Source organism: Aptenodytes patagonicus, chromosome 4 (genome assembly GCF_965638725.1).
Source record: "Aptenodytes patagonicus chromosome 4, bAptPat1.pri.cur, whole genome shotgun sequence".
Lineage (NCBI taxonomy): Eukaryota > Metazoa > Chordata > Aves > Sphenisciformes > Spheniscidae > Aptenodytes > Aptenodytes patagonicus.
The window spans coordinates 5,847,273-5,857,130 of record NC_134952.1 but is presented as its reverse complement, the minus strand read 5'-3'; the positions used below and the strand labels follow the sequence as shown (position 1 = coordinate 5,857,130).

General features: G+C 45.9%; 1 long non-coding RNA gene across 1 annotated transcript; it reads left to right on the top strand.

The window, feature by feature from the left end:
• Window positions 1-2,871: 2,871 nt before the first annotated feature.
• On the top strand, window positions 2,872-7,139 carry LOC143160000 (uncharacterized). Its single transcript, XR_012995290.1, has 2 exons — window positions 2,872-3,033; window positions 6,943-7,139. It is a non-coding gene; the product is annotated as an uncharacterized LOC143160000 (long non-coding RNA).
• Window positions 7,140-9,858: the final 2,719 nt, after the last annotated feature.

Sequence of the window (9,858 nt, the reverse complement as noted above, 5' to 3'; positions counted from 1 at the left end):
GAGGCTGCCAGGCTCCCCGACCTGTCGTGACCATCTACATCTTCGTCTGCCAGCATGTGTGGGGCATGTTGAGATGCGGTGCAGGGAGTCCGTCCCCTCCGGGGTGGCTTTGGCATGCTGTGGCTCTGCCCTGTCACCGACACAGCCCGCTTATGCTGCTGCTTAGCTGCCTAGCCACGAGCACGTTTGATGAAAATTAAGTGTACAGGCAGCAGAGGTATTTCTAGCCCCTGGTCCTTGCTTTTCTAGGCTATCAGCATTATCATTAGTTGCTGTGTATGTTTTTTGGAGAGATAACGGTTTATAGGTGAGCATGCCATGGTAGACCTTCAGATAAGCTGGGTAATATTCTGGGTAATATCACCCAGAAAGCTGGGCAATATTCAAGGATCACCTCCTCCAAGCTCAGGAGCCATGCATCCCAGCAAAGAGGAAGTCAGGCAAGAACGCCAGGAGGCCTGCATGGATGAACCAGGAGCTCCTGGACAAACTCAAACACAAAAAGGAAGCCTACAGAGGGTGGAAGCAAGGACAGGCAGCCTGGGAGGAATACAGAGAAATTGTCCGAGTGGCCAGGGATCAGGTTAGGAAAGCTAAAGCCCTGATAGAATTCAATCTGGCCAGGGACGTCAAGGGCAACAAGAAAAGATTCTATCGGTACGTCGGGGATAAAAGGAAGACAAGGGAAAATGTGGGCCCTCTCTGGAACGAAGCGGGAGACCTGGTTACCCGGGATATGGAGAAGGTGGAGGTGCTCAATGACTTTTTTGCCTCGGTCTTCACCGGCAAGTGCTCAAGCCTCACTGCCCAAGCTGCAGAAGGCAAAGGTGGGGACTGGGAGAATGAAGGGCCGCCCACTGCGGGAGAACGTCAGGTTCAAGACCTTCTAAGGCACCTAAAGGTGCACAAGTCCATGGGACCCGATGAGATCCATCTGCAGGTCCTGAAGGAACTGGCAGATGAAGTTTCTAAGCCACTATCCATCGTATTTGAGAAGTTGTGGCAGTCCGGTGAAGTTCCCAGTGACTGGAAAAGGGGAACCATAACCCCCCATTTTTAAAAAGGGAAAAAAGGAAGACCCGGGGAACTACAGGCCAGTCAGTCTCACCTCTGTGCCTGGAAAGATCATGGAACAGATCCTCCTGGAAGCTATGCTAAGGCACATGGAGGACAGGGAGGTGATTCGAGACAGCCAGCACGGCTTCACCAAGGGCAAGTCCTGCCTGACTAACCTAGTGGCCTTCTGTGATGGAGGGACTACATCAGTGGACACGGGAAGGGCTACAGATGTCGTCTATCTGGACCTCTGTAAGGCCTTTGACACGGTCCCCCACAACATCCTTCTCTCTAAACTGGAGAGCTATGGATTTGGTGGGTGGACTGTCCAGTAGGTGAGGAACTGGTTAGATGGTCGCATCCAGAGGGTAGTGGTCAATGGCTCAATGTCCAGGTGGAGATTGGTGACAAGTGGCATCCCGCAGGGGTCCGTATTGGGACCGATACTGTTTAATATCTTCATCAATGACATGGGCAGTGGGATCGAGCGCACCCTCAGCAAGTTTGCAGATGACACCAAGCTGAGTGGTGCGGTTGACACGCCAGAGGGATGGGATGCCATCCAGAGGGACCTGGACAAGCTCGAGAAGTGGGCCCGTGTGAACCTCATGAGGTTTAAGAAGGCCAAGTGCAAGGTCCTGCACCTGGGTCAGGGCAACCCCCGGTATCAAGACAGGCTGGGGGATGAAGGGATTGAGAGCGGCCCTGCCGAGAAGGACTTGGGGGTACTGGTGGATGAAAAGCTGGACATGAGCCAGCAATGTGTGCTCACAGCCCAGAAGGCCAACCATATCCTGGGCTGCATCCAAAGAACCATGGCCAGCAGGTCGAGGGAGGGGATTCTGCCCCTCTACTCTGCTCTGCTGAGACCCCACCTGCAGCACTGCGTCCAGCTCTGGAGCCCTCAGCATAAGAAAGACACGGACCTGTTGGAGTGGGTCCAGAAGAGGGTCACAAAAATGATCAGGGGGATGGAACAGCTCTGCTATGAAGAAAGCCTGAGAGAGTTGGGGTTGTTCAGCCTAGAGAAGAGAAGGCTCCAGGGAGACCTTATTGCAGCCTATCAATACTTAAAGGGGGCTTATAAAAAAGATGGGGGCAAACTTTTTAGCAGGGCCTGTTGAGACAGGACAAGGGGGAATGGCTTTAAACTAAAGGGAGGTAGATTGAGACTAGATCTAAGGAAGCAATTTTTTACGCTGAGGGTGGTGAAACACTGGCACAGGTTGCCCAGAGAGGTGGTGGATGCCCCATCCCTGGAAACATTCCAGGTCAGGCTGGACGGGGCTGTGAGCAACCTGATCTAGTTGAAGATGTCCCTGCCCACGGCAGGGGGGTTGGACTAGATGACCTTTAGAGGTCCCTTCCAACCCAAACACTTCTATGATTCTATAAGGGCAGGTACTGCAGGTACCCGCAACTTCGCTGGGTAGGGGCAGTTCAGCTGTGGCCACACCGGTGGGCTGCTCCCAACAGCTCCTGGGCTTGAGTTTGTGTTTGTTGAATTTGATTTTAACACCTTGGCCGGTTTGCACTGTGGCATTTGCTTTGGATTTTTCAAGGTGCTCTTCAAAAGAGCCTTAAGAAGCCTTTAGAAAGAGGGCTGCCACCTCTATCCCACCCTGCTCCCTTGTGGCTTGGGAAGAAGAGCAGGGATGTATTTTTAGAAGATGACATTGTAAAGAAAAAAATATCAAAAGCAGGTGGAAGGAGGTGTCCTTTTAAAGCCCAGGGCAGGGTGGTTGTGGCTATTTAGGGTGTGTTCCCGCCGTGGGTCCTGTTACCCGACGCTAACCGCGGTGAGACGATGCAGTCCATCCCCGCACGCAAACCCTGGTGTCGCCTTTTGGACCGTGCGCAGCGGGTAGTGCACAACTGATTTACCATTAGCGCTGAATTATGGATTAACTTGGCCCTGGAGAAAACAAACGTTTCAAGAAAGAGCAACAGCAGCACTAAAATTAATGAGCAAGAGAGGTAATGAAACACTAGTCCCATTCCAAAAAAATAAGGAATATAAATATAGTAAGAGAGTGCTTCAGATTCAGTTTAATTAACCTTTGGTTAATAGGTTAAATAATTAAGCTGAATTAATTACAGTAAGTAGAAAGAAATTAAGCGTTTAGTTGAAGTGAATCACCTTGTTGCACGTTATAAAGCAACTACTACTGTCTGTCAGGTTTTTATTATTGTCAGTGTAGGACAGGATTTATGATCTGACATAATTATTGTTCTGAGAAATGTGACATAAAAAGAGATGAAAATAATTAGGCAGCATAGAGAATGTGTGCTCTGTGTATTAAACCAAACGATTATAGCCAAAGTGATAAGGAGAAAATAAACATATTAAAACCAGTGATAAAAATTGACTGTAATGAATGTTAGTAAGCTGTAACAAGTATTAATATCTTTTAAACATAAAGCCAGATCCATTTTGTAACCAGGGGGATTTAACCAAAAATTGTGTAGTGACATTGGCTTTGGTCCAGCTGCACCAGGAAAGAAGTAGGAAAAGGAAAGAAGTCCTCAGTTTCAAAGTGATTTTTCAAATTTTTCAGGCCTTGTGAATCCTCCAAGACTTCTTTGCAGTTTTATTTTACTCAGTACATCAGCAAAAAGGTGATGTGTTGCAGCTTGAAGATGAACTTAAAGACCTATAAACTGCCGGGTTTTTGTACCTAAGACTTCTAAAGTTTATTTATTTCCCCTTCCAGTAACTTTAACGGGAGTTGTATCATCCCCGTATCTCCGTAACCCATCAGGATCTGAAGAGTTAAAAAGCCCCTATATAATTACAGAACTTGACAGATCCGCTATTTAGGTATCTTGAATCTTGTGTGAGATTTATCTCCTGATAGGGCACTATAAATTGCCATGAAATTCCCTAATGAAAATTTTTCTGTAGAAGAGTCTTTGTAACATCCAGTGTAGGAAAAATGCTACCAGATATTTATTGTTTTCAGTTCAGTAGACTCTCCTGCTTGTATTTTTACAGCTACTGACACAAACATCTTTTAAACTTCCTTAATTACGCTTACAGCCTTGTGAAAATACTGTCAGATCATTGAGGTGAATGTAGTGAGCAAAACAGTAAAGGATCAGTGACTTGGGTTTGACTACAAGAAATTACATAAACTACTTTTTTTAGTGAAAAAAGAAAAGACTTTGTACAAGAATGTCCTAGTGTAAGAGAAGTTTTCTAACATAAATCATCAGTCATGTTGGAAAGTTAAATGCTGCTGCTGATTTAGGTTGTTTCTGGAAGTCAGTAGCCGAAAGATGAAATTCAGTGGAAGAAAAAAGTGACTATTAAGCCAACCATCTCATATCTGTAAACCTCCCTACACTTTAATATCCAAGTTCACTTGGGGTGGTGAATTAGGAATATTTTTAATGACGCTAAATTCAGAGTTCATCTCATGCTGTATTGTTAGAAATATGTGCACATAAATTTGATCACGCAAAAAAAATCACCGAAGCTGAAGTGCCTGCTAACTGGAACGGTCCTTTTATTGTCCACCAGACTCTAAATTCCCTTGTGGTGGTCTTCCAATGCAGGATTATTTAAAAAAAAATACTAACATCAAGTATCCTTTCCACTTAGGAATGTCTCACAGGTTTGTGCAATTTCTTACTGAAGCTATTACTGGAATGCCTTATAAATCAAAACCATTAATTAAACATTAATTCCCTTAAAACACTTTCAAAGCCTTAATTTCAGTAACTTGTAAGTTATTTGCCTGCCACAGTGCGCTGTCTTCTTGTAATCAGTATTTAATAGCCTGTATGGTTTAATCCCAATGTAATGTATTTGGCAGTGAGAAATTAAATTGAAACCCCCCGCTGTAAATCTAGACGGTACACTGCGATGCTTTTCTTACTATCGTAACTCCTTGCTGGAAAAAAGACAGTCTTGCCTTACATGAGTGTTGTTTTTCGAAGGGGAGATTATCATTCTCTTCTCTACTTTTATATATAGCTTAGTGAGGGCTGGACCAGATCAGTGAAGAGTCAAATCCAACAGCTCGTAACTAATGTACCAAAATCTTGTATAATTGAAGAGCAAGCAGATACTCACCGTTTCTCTCTGCTGAGATGGTGACGTGGCTTCAGGACATGATCCACTCTATGAGCATCTTGGGAAAACTCAGCCACTTTGCTGCAGACCACTTACTTTTTTGACAGGTTACCTGCAGGTTTCTCTGCAGGTCAGCTGTGTGCAGAAGGCTCCTGTGGCCACGGGAGTTCTTTCTTCCATCTTTGTTTGAGAGCTCAAGCAACACGTGTTGACTCTGGCCAGGGTTTTGAGGTCTGCACTCCATGTTTTTGCTGAGGCTCTACATTTTTCCTGTGGATTTGCTGATGTGACTAGCCCTGGCTATCTACAGCCTTTTCAAGCACGCCATCACTCCAGCCCCCTCCCTGGACTCTCCTGGGCAGGAGACTCCCCAGCAGCCCAAGGCCACTATCACTCCCTCATCTGATCATTGGAAGCTTTGGAAGGGGTTGCTGTGGGCAGAAGATACTATTGCACAGAGGTCCATGTGTCCCGTGAATCTACCAAGGTTTGGGAGATATACCTGAGCTGGAAGGATTCACCCCTGAACTACCTCCCCTTCTGTGCTCTCCTGCAATGACCTGGACAAATGTCCACCAGGGAACTGGTGGCATGAGTCTCTCCAGTGACTTCAAGTTGTGCCAGGGGAGGTTTAGATTGGATGTGAGGAAAAATGTCTTTACTGAAAGAGTGGTTAAACATTGGAACAGGCTGCCCAGGGAAGTGGTTGAGTCACTATCCCTGGAAGTATTTAAAAGACGTGTAGATGAGGCACTTAGGGACATGGTTTAGTGGGCATGGTGGTGTTGGGTTGACGGTTGGACTCGATGATCTTAGAGGTCTCTTCCACCCTCAATGATTCTATGATTCTATGATTCTGTTGCATAGCCCATAGTTAACAGTGTTTCTCTATGCATGGTAGTGAAGTCAAAATGGCACCGGCTTCCCCATAAAGAGCGCGAGGTCCCCAAGGATGGGCGTTTTCTATTTGGGTTGGTCTTCTGTAACCCAGCCCATCATGCCTTCAACATGGCAGTAGCTGGAGGAAAACAAGCATGGCTGTGGCCAACCAAGCCTACAATTGTATCTTTGGATGCAGGGACTCATCCTAGGAGCCCAGAGCAGGATCTGCAACAAAATCATTGCCCTGATCCAGGATTTTGGCAGCGTTGCTTGTATACATCTGGATGCCACAGACAGGTCCAGCTCCGTGCGCTAAGTTTGGAACAAACATTGGTCATTCTGCCGGGGTGGAGCCCATTCCTATCGGAGGGCAACGGGTGGACTAAAGGAAGTGAACAGCATCTGCAGATCCTTTAGAGTTATTGATATCTCATCAACAGCGAGCTTTCTAGCTGGGTTTTAAATGAAGAAAAGGTTATACTGGAAAACAAATTGGGGAGTAGTAATTGGGAATATAAAGAGTTGTCTCTGTAGTTATTACTTAACTGATTCAGAAATACTATTAATGAGGAAGGAGTAACGTCGGTAGGTATCTGCAGAGAATCCACTTGAGTTTTACTTTATTGGAATATTTGAGACTCAAGGTGGCATTCGGGCATTTGCGCTAGCTGGGAAAGCAGAGCAGTACAGTCAGTGCAAAAGATGCTTCACAAATTATTTTGTTTTGAATGTTGTGTTCTAAAACCAATTAATCCCTTCTTTACTTAGCCATATCTCTCGGATATCGGAAGTGGAAGGGTATCAGACAGTTTTATGTAGGGCTGGAGAGACGACTTTTTACTAAAAAAGTTTGTTTTTCAACTTGAATAGAAATGAATGTTTCAGAGGAACTAGATCCCACTTATTATTGTGTTTCTCTGTGATAGCCATTGCTGTAGTTCATACTCCACGAGGCTCTGCCTGCGGTGAAGGCCCTGCAGCAGCATTTTCTGCGTGCATCCCTGCTAACTACAGAACCTGGAACCCATGAAGGCTCTCCTCCCTCCTCCACCCCCTCGCAGCACCCCTGTCCTCCAGGATGGAAAAATTGCTGAAGACCATTAAAAAATTGACTTTTAATCCATGGGTTTGTTGTACGGAGGGTGTGTGTGTGTGTGTGTGTGTGTGTGTTTTCCAGCACAATCTCCCCCATCCTGGTTATCCCAGGAGAGCGGGGAGCTGCGTGCCCCCCAGCCCAGCTCCTTCACCCTGTCAGCAGGGACACCAGCTCATGGGGCAGGTTGGGTTGATGTGTTGGTAACGCCGGTGCCCACAGATGCCCATCAGGCTTCATTTCCAGTTCCTCAGATGCTCTGCCCGGCCGACACCGTTGCCTCAGCAGCAGCTAGGCTGGCCAAGGGCTGTCCCCTTTTTATCGCTTTTAAAGCAAGTCAGCAAGAAACTTTTAGCAGATTGAACACCCTCAGTTGTAGAAGAATCATTAGAAAAATCTTCTCTGCGTGCAGGGTTGTACAGCTGGAGGTGCCAGCAATGTTTTGCCACGTGTTAGTCAAAATCACATCAAAACATTATCCACAGGTTAGGTATTTTTTAATCTATCCTGCCTGGGAAATTTCTTCCCTTTACTGTTTTTCAACTAAATTAGTTTTGAGTCCCATAAAAAATATAGAAAAGATATGATGTTTCTTTTCTGGAAGTCAGATGGACATGTTTTTAAGCTCCCAGGCAGGCAGCATTTCACATGGGGGATCGTATGCCATTTCTATACGCCTTTTGTGTTTTAACACAGCCCTTATACTTGGCTTCATAAAAGTGGTGCAGTCACTAAGTGCTTAATGTGAGTTCTTGTAGCTTATTTCGATCATCCAGATTGGGAACATTTTGGTTACAAAGGAACAAGTAAGCTTTGTTCGGTCAATGACCACTTAGAAAACTTGAACATTTCTGGATTAAATAACACTCGAAGTTCCAAACTGAATATTCAGTAAATGAGAGGGAAAAGAAACCTGATACCCTTCTGGTCTTCATTTGACTAATTTAAGATAAATATATAAGGTACAACCAGTGTGTGAGGGAGTCCACATTATGCAGTCACTCTGCGGTGGATGGCTGCCTTCCCCGAGAAAAATTCAGTGGAGAAATTCATGACCTAAGGCCTGTATTTACTGCTTGAGGAGCAAGTTAGGCATTTTAGGGATGTCATTATTTACAGGATCAATATTGCTATTTAGTCCGACGGCTAGCCAAGCACAGGCAAATACTGTCTGCTATAATACATTTATCCGTCTATCGATCTACCTGTGCACCCATTTTGCTGATCAGACAGCTATAGCAGGACCAGGAGCAACTTATTCCTAGTTTTACTGCATCAGTAATAGGATTTGTCTCACATAACTTCCCACTCAAAAGCTACGTGAGCAGTTGGCTTGAGCAAACGTGGAGTCCTATGGAAAGAGCCAAATGGATTCACCCCATCTATTTTAGGCAGGACCCATCACCTCCTGGGAGTGCCTACCCCAGATAAATGCAACCCCCATCCCCTCCTGCCTCCCAGTCTCTCAACATCAGAGAACCATGATAACACTTCAGCAAAGTATTGCATTACTTAAAGCAGAAAATGCCATTTTAGTACAGATGGGTCAAAGTGAAAAGAATGGATACAAAATTTTCCCGGATTCAGAATATTCAATGGAGGATGCAGAGAGATTTTTTCAGATCTGCTCCAGAAAACATACAGAGAACTTCATGTCAGTCCAAGCTGTTGCTTACTTCCCAGGAAAGTGCGATCTAGTAAAAGGCTTATACTGACCAGAGGGCGACGACTCACAGTTCCTCACCTCCAAGAAAAGCAGGAACAACGCCAGTGAGACGGGTGAAGCTAATGAACAAGAAAGTGTTAGCTGCAGATCGATCCAAAGATGGAGAAGGAAGATGTTTTGAAATTTTGAGTGAGATGTGGTTTTAAAAATCTAGGTGATTCATAGAAAAACCCCTGACGTGACACATTTACTGGGCTTGTTCTACACCGAGGTGTGCTGAGGGGGAGGATATGGAGACTCATGAGCTGAAAGGTCCCGCGAAACCTGGGTGGGAGTGGGGGATGCTTTCTGGGAACCAGCCAGGGCATGGCAGAAACGCGACAGCTGATTTTTGCAGAGTAAGATGGAGGGCGAAACACTCAAATTTATGTTGTTTACCTCCCCATCAGATGGATGGTGAAACGTGGCTGGGCTGGGGCTGGGGCTGCTTGCCAGGCAGCCAGTCACTCCCTGAATCCAGTGCTTGCCACCGTATCAGTCCTGGCACCGCCTTCACCACTCGTGAAGGTCTGATTTAATGCACTCAGATGCCAGCAGCCAGGTTGCTAAAGAGCATTGCTGGGTCGTGACCAAACCTGACCAGCCATGGGGTTGTTTTTTTATGATACACTTCCAAGAAGACAAAAGAGACGGGGGTTCTCAGTTTTCACCTGGCAATACTAGTTGTCACCCCTGTTGATAAACACATGGTTTGAAACCATCCTGTTTTTCTAGAAATGGGCAAGGACTCTCCAGACAAATACATGCAATGCTTGGGGAGGTCAGTCCACGCAGTGGAGGCAAAATACACAATGAACCTTTGGTGTCTTGAAGATGATCACCTAGGGCATCTCTGATACAGCTCCATCCCTCCATCCCTGTGGACGGGGTGGTCCAAGTGGCACAGCTTGGGCAGCATGCAGAAGGGAGGAAGCCTCCCTGGGTCTCACACGGTGCTTCTCCAGGCTGACATGGGGCAGGAGATGGGCTATATCTATAGCTATGATTATTAATGTTTTCATCTAGGAATTGCTAGATTGACTT